This window comes from Papio anubis, chromosome 18, assembly GCF_008728515.1.
Source record: "Papio anubis isolate 15944 chromosome 18, Panubis1.0, whole genome shotgun sequence".
NCBI classification, from domain to species: Eukaryota; Metazoa; Chordata; class Mammalia; order Primates; family Cercopithecidae; genus Papio; species Papio anubis.
Genome location: NC_044993.1, coordinates 19,929,580 through 19,945,459, shown reverse-complemented (window position 1 = coordinate 19,945,459; position 15,880 = coordinate 19,929,580). Strand labels below are relative to the sequence as shown.

The 15,880-nt window shown below is 45.4% G+C and overlaps 1 protein-coding gene across 6 annotated transcripts in view; it reads left to right on the top strand.

Moving 5' to 3' along the window:
* WWP2 (WW domain containing E3 ubiquitin protein ligase 2) overlaps positions 1-15,880 on the top strand; it is a 181,942-nt gene that overhangs the window by 44,072 nt on the left and 121,990 nt on the right. The window lies entirely within an intron of this gene.

Here is a 15,880-nt window from a genome sequence, read left to right as displayed (position 1 = left end):
TCTCTACTAAAAAGTACAAAAAACTAGCCGGGCGTGGTGGCGGGCACCTGTAGTCCCAGCTACTTGGGAGGCTGAGGCGGGAGAATGGCGTGAACCCGGGAGGCGGAGCTTGCAGTGAGCTGAGATCCGGCCACTGCACTCCAGCCTGGGCGACAGAGCGAGACTCCGTCTCACAAAAAAAAAAAAAAACAAAAAAAAACAACTTCTTCGATTTGTCAGATATACCATATTTTGTAATATTAATTTCTGTCTTTAGCTTTATTAACTTTTTCTACTATTTTCTCTAGATCTGTTTTATTTATGTATTCATTTATAGCTTTTCAGGTGGAAAGCTTACTGCATTTATCTTTGTCTTTTTTTTTTTTTTCTTTTGAGATGGAGTTTATCTCTTTTTGCCCAGGCTGCAGTGCAATGGCATGATCTTTGCTCACTCCAACCTCTGCCTCCTGGATTCAAGTGATTCTCCTGCCTCAGCCTCCCGAATAGCGGGTAGCTGGGGTTACACACACATGTCACCATGCCCGGCTAATTTTGTATTTTTAGTAGAGATGGGGTTTCACCATGTTGGCCAGGCTAGTCTCGAACTCCTGACCTCAGGTAATCCACCTGCCTCAGTCTCCCATACTGCCAGGATTATAGTCATGAGCCACCGCTCCCGGTCTATCTTTGTCCGTTTTTGTTTAATAATGAAAACATGTTTGCTTTGTACTTGTCTTTGAATTTTCCCCCTGGATATTGAATTTTTTTTCTTTCAATGTAGCAGTGAAAACCCATCTCTACAAAAAATAAAAAAAATTAGCTAGGTGTGGTGGCGTGTGCCTGTGGTCCCAGCTACTTGGGAGGCTGAGTTGGGAGGATTGCTTTGAGCCCAGGAGGCTGAGGCTGCTGCGAGTTGTTATTGTGACACTCCACTCCTGCCTGGGCGACAGAGCAAGACTCTTTCTTCAAAAAAAAAAAAAAAAAAAAAAAAGAGAAGCCAGGTACAGTGGCTAATGTCTGTAATCCTAGCACTTTGAGAGGCTGAGGTGGTAGGATCACTTGAGCTCAGGAATTTGAGACCAGTCTGGGCAACATAGTAAGACCCTGTTTCTACAAAAAAGAAATAATAAAAAAAAATTAGCCGGGTGTGGTGTTGCACACCTGTAGTCCCAGCTACTTGAGAGGCGGTGGTGGGAGGATGGCTTGAGTCCGGGAGATGGAGGCTGCAGTAAGCTGTGATCATGCTGCACTCCAGCCTGGGTGACAGAGCAAAACCCTATCACAAAGAAACAAACCAAACAAACAAACAAAAAAACAAAAAAACCCCAAACATTCTTAGTGTTACAACTTGAGTATGTACATGGTCCACAGCTGTGTAATCATCACCCACATCAAGACACAGAATATTTCTAGCATCCCCAGAAATTTCCCATTGTCCCTTCTAGTTAATTTCTCCTCCCTGAAATAACCACTCTTCTAACTTCTATCACTATTGTTTAGCTATGCCTAGTATTGAATTTCATATTAGTGAGAACATGCAGTATGTTTTGTCATGCCTGGCTTTTCATTTTCTATCTTTGAGATTAAAGATATATGACCATTTTTTTGCATGTGTAAACAGCCTGTCCTTTTTTTTTTTTTTTTTTAATAGAGATGGGATCTCACTGTATTGCCCAGGCTGATCTTAAGTGATTCTTCCACTTTGGCCTCCAAAAATGCTGGGATTATAGGCATGAGCCACCATGCCTGGCCTGTCTTTGATTTTTTTGTTTGTTTGTTTTTTTGTTTTTGAGATGGAGTTTCACTCTTTTTGCCCAGGCTGGGGTGCAATGGTTCTGTCTTGGCTCACTGCAACCTCCACCTCCCGGGTTCAAGCAATTCTCCTGCTTTAGCCTCCTGAATAGTTGGGATTACAGGGACCTGCCACCATGCCTGGCTAATTTTTGTATTTTTAGTAGAGACAGAGTTTCGCTATGTTGGCCAGGCTGGTCTCGAACTCCTGACCTCAGGTGGTCTGCCTGCCTTGGCCTCCCAAAGTGTTGGGATTACAGGCATAAGCCACTGCGCCTGGCCATGACCTGTCTTTGTATTTGGGTGTAGTATTCTGTTTTATGAATACACCATAATCTATTTCTCCATTCTCCTACTGGTAGATATTTGAGGAGTTTCCAGTTTTTGGCCATCATGAACAAAGCTGATATAAACACTCTTTGGACATGTATTTTGAAGGACACACACATGCTTTTCTGTTGTGTATGTACACATCTAGGAGCTTTGGTTCATAAGGTGGTTGTATGCTTAGCTTTAGTAGACACCATCAGTTTTCTAGTGTTGTACCAATTTGCCATCCCGTAAATTTTACTGTGCTCTGCTCGTTTGTAATTACTGTTGTGATTTTATCTTCAAACCCAGAGTTATTTAAGTGGTTGTTTTCTATGTTTTCCAGTGGTTATATTGTTTGTGGTATTGGTTGTAGCTATTGCTGCTGTTGCTGGCACTAGCCATAGCACATTGTGCGTGTGGCTGGGTTGGGTAGCAGGCAAATCAGATCAGAGTCTGTTGGAAAATGTGGATCGCAACAGGGCAGTGGGCTTTTTCTTAGAAAAACAAACCTTCTAGGACGACTGTGGCGTATGTAGCCCATGTACCTAACATTCCAGCCACATTTCATAAAGCCTTCTATTCAGAGCAAGGTTATTTCTGGTAATTGAAAATCTTCCCAAAGATGGGGAGGTTTGAATCTCAGAGACGGACCACAGAGACCCTGTTTCCTGATGTGAGACCGTCTTGCCTAAAGGGAAGGCAGTTCTGAGATTGTTTCAGGAGGGAATTCTAGGATGAGACAAATGCAGAAGCTTTGAGGGTGGCCAGGCACGGTGGCTGATGCCTGTAATCCCAGCACTTTGGGAGGCCAAGGTGAGTGTATCACCTGAGGTCAGGAGTTCAAGACCAGCCTGACCAACATGGTGGAACCCTGTCTCTACTAAAAATACAAAAAATTAGCCAGACTTGGTGATGCATATCTGTGATCTCAGCTACTCAGGAGGCTGAGGCAGGAGAATCACTTGAACCCAGGAGGCAGAGGTTGCAGTGAATCGAGATTGCGCCATTGGACTCTAGCCTGGGTGACAAGAGCGAAACTCTGTCAGAAAGAGAAAGAGAGAGAGACAGAGAGAGAGAGAGATAGGAAGGAAGGATGGGAGGGAGGGAGGGAGGGGAGAGAGAAAGAAAAAAGAAAGAAGGAAAGAAAAGAAAGAAGCTTTGAGGTTGGTGGAGTGGGGAAGCTGTCGTTAACATGGGACATTTCAGCCCCAAGGTCCTGCCCCTTGCTCTTGGTATGGAACTGCTGGGCTGACAATGCTTGCAGAGTGGTGTCAAATCGTGCATACAGCTGTTTGGTCACAGTGCGTTAGGTAACTCCTCTCACTGTGGCCTAGTCTTCCCGCAGCATCTTTTCCTGGGGAAGGACCTGATGGACAGTGGTTGCCCTAACTGACATTCTCCTCTTCCACGGACAGAATTTGTTCTTTCATTTGCTCCCTTGTTTCCCCTGGGTGGACTTGAACATTGGCTGGGAAACTCAGCTGGCTGTTTTCTGCCTCCCTTTGGTGGAGAGATGCTGTAATGGAGGGTTTCACTCAACTCCCGCAGTGGTGGATGGTCAACCTGGGCTGACTGTCTCTGTGGGGACATTGCCCTGGCCATGGCTGCAAAGAAGACTTGCCCAAAAGTGCTGATTTGGCTCTTAAAGGTAGTTCTAGTCATGTCTGGGTAGAACCCAGTTTTTGATGTTGCCAATTGAGTTTTTACTATCTTTTTTTTTTTTTTGAGACGGAGTCTTGTTCTGTCCCCTGGGCTGGAGTGCGATGGCACGATCTCGGCTAACTGCAAGCTCCGTCTCCCAGGTTCACGCCATTCTCCTGCCTCAGCCTCCTGAGTAGCTGGGACTACAGGCACCTGCCACCATGCCTGGCTAATTTTTTGTATTTTTTTTGGTAGAGATGGGGTTTCATTGTGTTAGCTAGATGGTCTCGATCTCCTGACCTTGTGATCTGCCTGCCTTGCCCAAAGTGCTGGGATTACAGGCATGAGCCACTGCACCCGGCCTTAACATCTTTTTACTAGAGGAATTTTCTTTTTCTTTCTTCTTTTTGAGACGGAGTCTTGCTCTGTTGCCCAGACTGGAGTGCAATGGCACAATCTCCACTCACTGCAACCTCCGCCTCCCAGGTTCAGGCAATTCTCCTGCCTCAGCCTCCTGAGCAGGTGGGATTACAGGTGCATACCACCATGCCCAGCTAGTTTTTCTATTTTTAGTAGAGATGGGGTTTCACCATGTTGGCCAGGCTGGTCTCGAACTTCTGACCTCAAGTGATCTGCCTGCCTCGGCCTCCCAAAGTGCTGGGATTATAGGTGTGAGACACTGTGCCCGGCTGGAATTTTCAAACATAATTTTCATGATGCAGCTTCAAGACTTACCAGCATGTTTCATCTGTCCCCACCCACTGGCTGCTCTTAATTTCTCTCTATATTGTTAGCAGGTAGGGTCTAATACTCAATTTCCTCTTGTAGCTCCCAGCTCCTGCAGCTCTCCCCAGGAACACTGCAGACTTTGGCTTTCCTAGAATCTCCTCTTTTCAAGGAGGTGAATGTAGCTTGAAGTAGGTTTTTTCCCTCCCCAGTTTTTTTATTTTTAAGTAATTTCAGGCTAGGTGCGGTGGCTCACACCTGTAATCCCAGCATTTTGGGAGTCTAAGGCAGGAGGATTGCTTGAGTGTGGGAGTTCAAGACCAGCTTGGGCAACATACTGAGACCCATGCCACCCCCCATCTCTACAAAAAATAAAAAATAAAAAATAGCAGGATGTGGTGGCTCATACCTCCCCACACTTTGGGAGGCTGAGGTGGGAGGCCCTCTTGAGCCTAAGAGTTTGAGACCGGACTCAGTATTATAGTGAGACCGAGTCTCTACAAAAATAAAAATGAAGAAAATAGCTGGGCATGGTGGCATGCAACTGTAGTCCCAGCTACTTGGGAGGCTGAAGTGGGAGGACCGCTTGGGCCCAGGAGTTTGAGACCAGCCTCAGTATTATAGTGAGACCCCCTCTCTACAAAAATAAAAATGAAGAAAATAGCTGGCTATGGTGGCATGCAACTATAGTCCCAGCTACTTGGGAGGCTGAGGTGGGAGGATCACTTGAGCCCAGCACTTAGAGGCTGCAGTGAGCTGTGATTGTGTCACTGCACTCTAGTCTGGATGACAGAGCCAGACCCAGTCTCAAAAACATAAAAAATTCAAATTCAGAGAAATGTTACAAGAATAGAACAAAGAACTCCTCAGTGTCCTTCACCCAACTGTTAAAATTTGCTACATTTGCTTTCACTGTGTTCTTCTGAGCCATTTTAGAGTAAATTACAAACCTTGTGTTTCTTTTATCCCTAACTACTGATGTGTCTAGTTCCTAAAGGAGAAGGATACTATAGTACAATTAACAAAACTAAGAAATTTACCATTTTTGCAGTATTGTTAATCTAATTCAGATTTCCCAGCTGTCACAGTCCAGGACCTCATGCAAGATGCAGTGTTTAGTTGTCCTGTCTCTTCAAATCTGGATCTGGATCAGTTCCTTAGGGTATTTATGTCTCTCATGACATTGGCATTGTTGAAGAGTACAGACCGCTTTTTTTTTTTTTTTTTGAGGTGGAGTCTCGTTCTGTCACCCAGGCTGGAGTGCAATGACATGATCTTGGCTCACTGCAACCTCCGCCTCCTGGGCTCAAGCAATTCTTCCACCTCAGCCTCCCGAGTAGCTGGGATTACAGGCACCGCCATCATGCCCAGCTAATTTTTGTAGAGATGGGGTTTCATCATGTTGGCCAGGCTGGTCTTGAACTCTTGACCTCAGGTAACCTGCCCGCCTCGGCCTCCCAAAATGCTAAGGTCACAGGCATGAGCCACTGTGCCTGCCCCCAACCCCTTTGTTTTTTTAGTTTAGTTTTTTTTTTTTTTTTTAAATTGAGACAGAATCTTGCTCTGTCGCCCAGGCTGGAGTGCAGTGGTATGAACACGGCTCACTGCAGCCTCTATCTCCTGGGCTCAAGCAATCCTCCCACTTTGGCCTCTCAGTTGGGACCACAGATGTGTGCCACCCTGCCCAGCTATATTTTAAACATTATTTGGCAGATTCCCGTCAACTCGGGGCCGTCTGCTTTTCCTCATGGTTAGATTCAGAGTGTGCATTCTTGGCAGGAACACCCAGGAGTGACTTTGTGTTCTTCTCAGTGCAGCATATCTGGAAGCACGCGACTCAGCTTGTTTTATTATTGATGCCATTAACTTTCATCACTTAGTTAGGGTGCTGTCTGCCAGGTTTTTCTACTGCAAAATTACTGTTTCCCCTTGACAATGAAAAGGTATTATAATTTACAGGGAGATACTTTGTGACTATGTAAATATCTATTCCTCATCACACCTTTACCTGCTAGTTTCTGCATCCAGTGATTTTACTCTGATGCCTATACATTTTTATTTTTGAATTCCATCCTTCCTTCTGCATTTATTAATTGGCATAGTGCAAAGAAGGGCTTTCCCTTTTCCTGTATGCATGCGTGTAGGTATGTATTATCAGCTTCTACTCGTGGGTTCAGATTTTATTCCATGGGTTATAACTTGTTTCTGGTGTAATTTTTTTTTTGTTTTGTTTTGAGATGGAGTTTCGCTCTTGTTGCCCAGGCTGGAGTGCAATGATGCGATCTTTGCTTATCGCAACCTCTGCCTCCCGGGTTCAAGCAATTCTCCTGCCTAATCTTTCCGAGTAGCTGGAATTACAGGCATGCGCCACTACACCCGGCTAATTTGTATTTTTAATAGAGTTGGGGTTTCTCCATGTTGGTCAGGCTGGTCTTGAACTCCTGACCTCAGTTAATCCACCCGCCTTGCCCTCCCAAAGTGCTGGAATTACAGGCGTGAGCCACTGCGCCCGGCCTTTTTTTTTTGTTGTTGTTGTTTTTTGTTTGTTTTAGACAGAGTCTTGCTCTGTCGCCCAGGCTGGAGTGCAGTAGTGCAATCTCAGCTTCCTGAGGTTCAAGCAATCCCCCCACCTCAGCCTCCAGAGTAGCTGGGACTACAGGTGTGCACTGGCTACTTTTTTTTTTTTTTTTTTGGTATATTTGTAGAGACAGGGTTCCACTGTGTTGCACGAGGCTGGTCTTAAACTTCTGGGCTCTAGTGATCCTTCTGCCTTGGCCTCCCAAAGTGCTGTAAGATTACAGCTGTAAGCCACTGTGCCTGGCCTCTGGTGTTGACTTGATGCTAAAATGATCTCTGACTTGGCCAGTGGCTGCCTCTTCAAGCTTGCTGCTGTATCTTTTCACATGTCCCCATCATATATTTTTGTCCCAACATAATCCAATATAGATAAAATTTACTATGTGATAAAGATGGCATTTAAAATCAGAAGAGAAAGGCATACAAGGGCCGGGCGCGGTGGCTCAAGCCTGTAATCCCAGCACTTTGGGAGGCCGAGGCGGGTGGATCACGAGGTCAGGAGATCGAGACCATCCTGGCTAACATGGTGAAACCCCATCTCTACTAAAAATACAAAAAAATAGCCGGGCGAGGTGGCGGGCGCCTGTAGTCCCAGCTACTCGGAGGCTGAGGCGGGAGAATGGCGTGAACCCAGGAGGCGGAGCTTGCAGTGAGCCGAGATCGCGCCACTGCACTCCAGCCTGGGCGACACAGCGAGACTCCGTCTCAAAAAAAAAAAAAAAAAAGAAAGAAAGGCATACAAGTGGCATTAGGATCATCAGCTAACCCAGTGGTTTTTGAAGTGTGATCCTGAGGCCAGCGGCACAGGCATCTCCAGGAAATATGTCAGATGTGTAAATTCTCAGGCCAACAAGCCCTCGAGGGGATTCAGACACACACTCGTTTGAGAACCACTAAACTGACCACTTGGGAGAAAAAAAAGTCAGGTACCTTCCATACCCAAATGTGGGTCTTTTTTTTGTTTGTTTGTTTGTTTTGTTTTTTTAAGACAAGGTCTTGTTCTGTCATCCAGGCTGCAGTGCAGTGGTGTGATCATAGCTCACTGTAGCCTCAAACTCCTGGGCTCAAGCGATCCTCTTGCCTCAGCCTCCGGAGTTGCTGGAACTACAGGCGTGTGGTCCTGTGCCTGTCTTCCGAATTAGTGTATTAAACACTATGAATTTGTACTGAAGCCACCAATCCACCAATCCCAACTTAGTTCCACAGGGCTCTTCCTAACCTTTCTCCACTCTCATGAGAACCCTGGCACTCAACACTATGTATGTTTTTACAAATTCCTTCACATCTGTAATGCGCAGAAGGCGATTTGAGAATTGCTGTACCCACACTGCCGTGAAAGGTGAAGTTGATTTTGAAAAGCTCCGTACTTTACGCTGTCCATGTTCTGTGTGTGTTTCTTCTCCTTTCCCCATGTGTGTGTACCAGATTCAAAAAGAGAAAGAAAAAGAAAACAACCCCCTATTTATTTAAAAATCTTTTAAGCAGAGGGTTATTACAGCACTTTACATTCCAAGAACAGACGGGCCAGTCATGAGCAGTGGGCCTCCTCCCTCATCGCTCTGTGAGGATAGAGTGTTCTGGTGGATGGGCCGTGGGTCTTGAGCAGCTGTGCCTGACAGTGTGCGCATTTATATTAAAGTCAACACAGCACTGTTTTTCCAGTTTTTCAGCTGGAAGATAAATAAAACTACTGAACCTTGGAACTTGAGTCAGAGGGAGAAGAGAAGAAATTTTTAAAAAGTTGCTCTTCAGTTAAAAACAGCTTTAAATTTATTTTTATTATTAGCTTTTTTTAAAAAAAATATTTATTTATTTTTAGTTTTTTGAGATAGAGTCTCACTCTGTCACCCAGGCTGGAGTGCAGTGGCACGATCTTGGCTCACTGCAACCTCCGCCTCCTGGGTTCAAGCAATTCTCCTGCCTCAGCCTCCTGAGTAGCTGAGATTATAGGCATGAGCCACCATGCCCGGCTAATTTTTGTATTTTTAGTAGAGACAGGGTTTCACCATGTTGGCCAGGCTGGTCTCAAACTTCTGACCTCAGGTGATCCGCCCGTCTTGGCCTCCCAAAGTGCTGGGATTACAGGCGTGAGCCACTGCACCTGGCCTTATTTTTATTGTTAGTTTTTTAGAGACAAGAACCTACTCTGTCACTCAGGCTAGGGTACAGTGGCTCGATCTTAGTTCACTGTAACCTTGAACTCCTGACCCTAGGCCATAGATCATGCAGTGAGCTATAATCATGGCACTGTACTCTAGCCTAGATGACAGAATGAGACCCCGTCTCTTTTTTTTAAAAAAAGGGGGAAGGGCGGGGGCTGGGTGCGGTGGCTCATACCTGTAATCCCAGCACTTTGGGAGGCCGAGGTGGGCGAATCACAAGGTCAGGAGTTTGTGACCAGCCTGGCCAATATGGTGAAATCCCCATCTCTACTAAAAATTCAAAAATTAGCCAGGTGTGGTGGCAGGTGCCTGTAGTCCCAGCTACTTGGGAGGCTGAGGCAGGAGAATTGCTTGAACCTGAGAGGCAGAGGTTGCAGGGAGCCAAGATTGCCCCATTGCACTCTAGCCTGGGTGACAGAGCAAGACTCTGGGGAAAAAAAAAAAAAAAAGGCAGTGGAATCATACATACTGTGTATTATGGCCTCAACACATGGTCCCACTTTCCTTTCTCTGCTTTCTTTTCTTTCTGAGTAGCTGAGACTACAGGCGTGCACCATCATACCAGGTTAATTTTTAAATTTCTTGTAGAGTCAGGGTCTTACTGTGTTGCCCAGGCTGGCAATTTTAAACTTAAATTGGATAAATTACTCACCATTCTTCAGCTGAGGAGGCAGCAAGGGACAAAGGTAAAAGGCAGCTACAGACCCTGGTGCCTCGAACAGGCTTCATGGTAGAAACTGCTAACCCAGTCCTGCATACCCAGCTAGTTTTTTCAACCTGGTAAACCACTATTTCAGTCTCATGGAATGATTACAATAATACTAGATTCTGAGAGTTTTTCTCTTGCTCCCGAAATTGAACATTATTAATATTTTGTATGACTGTAAAAGCTATGTAAAATTTCATATCACGTATATTTTACCACAATTTATAATAATTACTCAGCCCAGTGCAGTGGCTCACACCTGTAATCTCAGCACTTTAGAGACTGAGGTGAGAGGATGACTTGAAGCCAGGAGTGCAAGACCAGCCTGGGCAACATAACGAGACCCACCGCTCTATTAAAAATAAATAAATTAATAAATTTAAAAAAATATATAAAATATATAAATATATACATTTAGTGTATATATATACACACACTAAGTCATTCTTGAGCAAGCCAATAAAATAAAAAGTAAAAGCAATACATGCTCATAAAATTAAAAACATTATTAGTATGAGTATTTTTCTGATTATTATTTCATGCATATTACTAAAAAGACAATATTCTGAGTGCTTAGTATGTATCAGTCATTTTTCTGAATTCTCTCATATGTTTATACATATACACACATACATATACACACATATACATATACACACGTATACATATACACACATACATACACACGTGCATACACATACACACATACACACATATATACACACATACACATATATGTATAAACTCATTTATTCTTCCTCCACACATTCAAGGAAGATTGTGGTGCCATCCCCTTTGATGAAGAAATGGAGGCAGAGAGATGCTATGTAACTTGTCCAAAGTTGTCCTATAAGGAGTTCGCAGAGTTAGGATTTAACCCAGGTCTTTTGTTCCTAGAGCCTCTGCCCGTGACCTCTATACATTCTGCCTTCCAAGGAAGAAGGTTAAAATCACTTGGAATTCTGTTATTCAGACCTAATCCAGTTAATACTTTGTAATATGGCCACTGTTTTGGGGGGCATATACTCATATTTGTATGTATGCCTTTTTTTTCCCCAAATGGGAACTCATTATACATATTTCTTTTTAACTTGATTTTTTCACCCAGTTTTTTCCACATCAGTGAAACTAGGTCAGTTTTAATGGCTACAGTAATGGGTGTGATTTGTTTTGTTTTGTTTTTTGAGACAGAGTCTCATTCTGTCATCCAGGCTGGAGTGCAGTGGTGCGATCTTGGCTCACTGCAACCTCGACCTCCTGGGCTCAAGCAATTCTCCCATCTCAGTCTCCCGAATAGCTGGGATTACAGACGTGCACCACCACGCTCAGCTAATTTTTGTATTTTTAGTAGAGACGGGATTTTGCCACGTTAGCCAGGCTGGTCTCAAACTCCAGACCTCAGGTGATCCACCTGCCTTGGCCTCCCAAAGTGCTGGGATTACAGGTGTGAGCTACTGTGCCCAGCCAGGTGCTTTGTTTTTGTTTTGTGTAGATGCACCCACAGTTTTTTATAATTACTAGCAGCACTTTTTCAACTTTTTTTTTTTTTTAAGAGATGGAGTCTTGCTCCATCACCCAGGGGCGTGATCACAGCTCATTGCAGCCTCGACCTCTCGACCTCCAGGCTCAAGTGATCCTCCCACCTCAGTCTCCCGAATAGCTGAGATTACAGGATTGTGCCACCATGCTTGGCTAATTTTTGCATTTTCCTTCCGCCTCAGCCTCCCAAAGTGTTGGGATTACAGGTGTGAGCCATTGCACCCCGCCTAAATTCTTGTAAAGATACCTTTATGCTCCTTTTTTTTTTTTTCCTATGGTAAATTCCTAGGCATGCAGTCACTGGGTCAGAAGGTGGGTGTGTTTTAAGTTTTTGATGCCTGCTGCCTGTGTCCATGGCAGAGTCTGGACCAATTTACACAGTATAAGGGTGCCACATACCTGTTTCCCTGTATCTCCGACAGCACTGGGTGTTGTCAGTCTTTTTAACTTACCTTAGTCTGTTAGGCAAAGTGATTTCTCTTTGTTATTTTACTTTATTTTGTTTTATATTTTATATTTTATTTATTTTATTTTTTTGAGATGGAGTCTTGCTCTGTTGCCCAGGCTGGAGTGCAGTGGTATGATCGCAGCTCACTGCAACCTCTGCCTCCCGGGTTCAAGTGATTCTCCTGCCTCAGCCTCCCAAGCAGCTGGGATTACAGGTGCACACCACCAGGCGAAGCTAATTTTTTTTATTTTTAGTAGAGACGGGATTTCACCATGTTGACCAGGCTGGTCTCGAACACCTGACTTCAAGTGATCTGCCTGCCTCCGCTTCCCAAAGTTCTGGGATTACAGGTGTGAGCCACGGCGCCTGGCCTCCTTTTCTTCTTGAGGAACCTCCAGTGAGGTGTTCTGCTGCTCTGCTGCATTTGCTTGTCCCGAGGTCGCCAGTGACCTCCGTGTTGCTAAACCCAATGGTCACTTCTCAAGCTGTAATCACTGGCCTTACAGATTGGATACAATGAGTTGATCCTTCCTGCTTGACATATGTTCTGCCTTGGTGTTCAGGGCACCACACTCTGTAGGTTTTCTGTCCACATCTCTGGTCACTCTTATTCAGTCTCCCTTGCTGGTTTTCCTCTTCCCCAGTCTGCAAACATGGGGGTGCTCCATGGTGGCTTTGTCCTGTGTTCACTTGTTAATTTACCCCCCTTTCATTCACGAGCACATCCAGCCTCCTTGCTTTAAATTTGGCCTATACGCCCCAAACTCACAGCTAGGGCTTCTCCCCTGGCAACCAAAGACAGTATTTACGGCTAATTAACATCCTCAAGTGAACTGTTGAAATCTGAGTCACCTACTTCCCACAGCTTTCCGCGTCTTGAAGCAGTGACAATTCTGTGTCACTCAGGCTAAAATCCTCTGTGCCTTCCTTGACTTCGTTTTCTGTCCCATCAGCACCTCCTGTCTGCATTGCCTTTAGGATGTATTCTGGGATCCGACCATCTGTCACTATGACTGCTGCTGTCACCCATGTCCAAGTCACTTCTTGACTGTTATTGCAAAGGCTTCTTAATGGGTCTCGCTGTGTCTGCTGTTGTCTTCCTATGGAACGGTTCTGAATGCAGCAGCCAGAATAATTCAAACCAGAAGTCAAATCGTATCGCTACTCCGTAAAAACCAAAGTCCTTCCCTATGGGCCCACCTGCCGCCTGTGATGCCTTTATGTGTGTCTGTTACCTCATCTCAAACATGCTCCTCCGCTTTCCAGACCCCTCAGGCCACAGGTCTCCCTGCTGTTTCTCCAGCCCAGTGCTGCTCTCCTGCCACTGACCCTTGGCACTAGCCTTAAATCTCTCCTGAAACTCACCCTTTCCAGTCCACTGAAATAATCACCTCAGTGAGGCCTTCTTTGATAATACTGCCTTCATTTTAATTTAATTTTATAGAGATGCGATCTCACTATATTGACTAGGCTGGTCTCGAACTCCTGGCCCCAAACAATCTTCCTGCCTTGGCCTCCCAGATGCTGGGATTACAGGTGTGAGCCATTGTACCTGGTCATGCCTTTTAAAAAAAGGCATGTAATTCAGTGATTTTAACATGATTTTTAAAAATCATTCATTCAGTGATTTAGAAAAAAATTACTGAGTCATCCAATCATTGCCATGAATTTTTCCATCGCCCCAGTGAGATCCTTTGTGTCCATTTATAGTGAATTCCCCTTTCCACCTCCAGCCTTTGGCAACCACGAATCTACTTTGTGTCTCTATAGATATACCTTTCCTGGACATTTTATAGAAATGGAATCATACAGCTGGGCACAGTGGCTCATGCCTGTGATCTCAGTGCATTAAGAGACTGAGGCGGGGGCAGGGGATGGGTGGGGTTTGAGACTAGCCTGGGCAACATAGCGAGACCCTCTACAAAAAAATAGGAAAATTAGCCAGGTGTGGTTATCCGCATCTGTAGTCCCAGCTACTCAGGAGGGTGAGGCGGGAGGATCACCTGAGCCTAGGTGGTCGAGGATGCAGTGAGCTGTGATCATGCCATTGTACTCCAGTCTCGGTGACAGAGTGGGACCCCTGTCTATTTTTTGTTATTATTTTTTTGAGACGGAGTCTCACTCTGTCGGCCAGGCTGGAGTGGTGTTGCATCTCAGCTCACTGCAACCTCTGCCTCCCGGGTTCAAGCAATTCTCCTGCCTCAACCTCCCGAGTAGCTGGGATTACAGGCACGTGCCACTGTGGTTGGCTAATTTTTGTATTTTTAGTAGAGATGGGATTTCACCATGTTGGCCAGGCTGGTCTTGAAATCCTGACCTTAAGTGATCCACCCACCTCAGCCTCCCAAACTGTTGGGATTACAGGCGTGAGCCACCACTCTTGGCCCCCTGTCTCTTAAAAAAAAAAAAAAAAAGGATCACATGTATTGGATATTATGGCCTTGACAAAACTGTCTTAATTGTGACTACTCCTCCCCAACATCCCCTCTTTCCCTTCTCTGCTTTATTTTCTTGTAAGCAGTTATCCCCATATACTACTGTTTATTTTGTTTATTTTTCTTATTCACTGTCTTCCACAAATAGAATGTAAGGTCTATGGGGGCAGGCGTTTTGTGAATTTTGTTCACTTTTGTGTACCTACAACACAAAACCATGAATACACACACACACACACACACACACACACACGACGTTGAAAGAATGACTTTCTCCTCTGATTACTGAGGATGCATGTCTTTTCCTGTGACTTAGATCTTTGTGGCCAGCGTCCGGCTCACCTCGGAGGCCGACAGCAGGACCAGTGTGGTGCGTGCCGCCCACTCGGGGGAGGCTGTGGGCTGAGCCCGGCTCCAGCCTCCAAATGCAAGCCGTTGTTTCCTTTTGCCCTGATCGAGTTGCAGTTACATCAGCAACTACTGTTTTTTTGATTGGCACCAGATGCCACGCTTTGGGATTTCAGGCTGTCTCTAGCAGTCTCTGAAAAGCCCTCTGTGTGTCGCTTTCCATCATCCTGCACCTCAGGCAGATACGCCCAGGCCAGAACCTCAAGGAATTCCTGAAGATGCCAAAAGCAACCCCCTCCCTCAGCCCCACACCCTCAGCGGCCCGTTTCCTGGCTTTGGTATCAGCTGAGAGCTGTTGGAAAGAAAAGGTCCTTTTAGCCACAAGTCTCGAAAAGTAAACACGGAGGCCCTGCAACGAATGTTCCAACAAACCTGCCCCCTGTGTCACTGAGTGCTGGCTGAGAGGCTGCCTTGTGGAGCCTCACCTGAAGAGAGAAGAAAAGCTCTCTGTCAGGATTACCTTCTCCTGGTCCAGGCTGCCGCCTCCAGAGTGTTCTGTGAGGTGTCGGCTTTGGAAGTTGGTCAGCCTCGTGGGAACACATATTTGAGCAAAGGGTGATTCTGCTCCAAAAGCTGAACGCTGGCCAAGGCCGTTCCTCTTCCTCCTTTTCTACAGGTATATTGTGACTGTTTGTGTTTTAGTCTGCAGTAGGTGGCCAAGACATTTTTTCTCCCCTTTCTTTTTTTTCTTTCTTGTTTGTTTGGTTTTTTTTCCTTTAAAGAGATGTAGTCTCACTGTGTTCGTCAGGCTGGTCTCGAACTCCTGGCCTCAAGCAATTCTCCCATCTCGGCGTCCCAAAGATTTTGGATTACAGGCATGAGCCACCATGCCTGGCTATATATACATGTATTTTTTTAAAATAAGAGACAGGGTCTTACTCTGTCACCCTGGCTAGCGTGCGGTGCCATCATAGCTCAGTGTAGCCTCAAACTCCTGGCCTTAAACTTTAAGGTCCCCCCACCCCAGCCTCCCATGTAGCCAAGACCGCAAATGCACACCACTATGTCCAGCTCATTTTTGTATTTTTTGTAGAGACAGGGTCTCCCTTTGTTGCTTGGGCTGGTCTCAAACTCCTGGGCTCAAGCAATCCTTCCACCTCAGCCTCCCATAATGCTGGAGTTACAGGTATGAGCCATCGTGCCAGGCCCCTGCTTT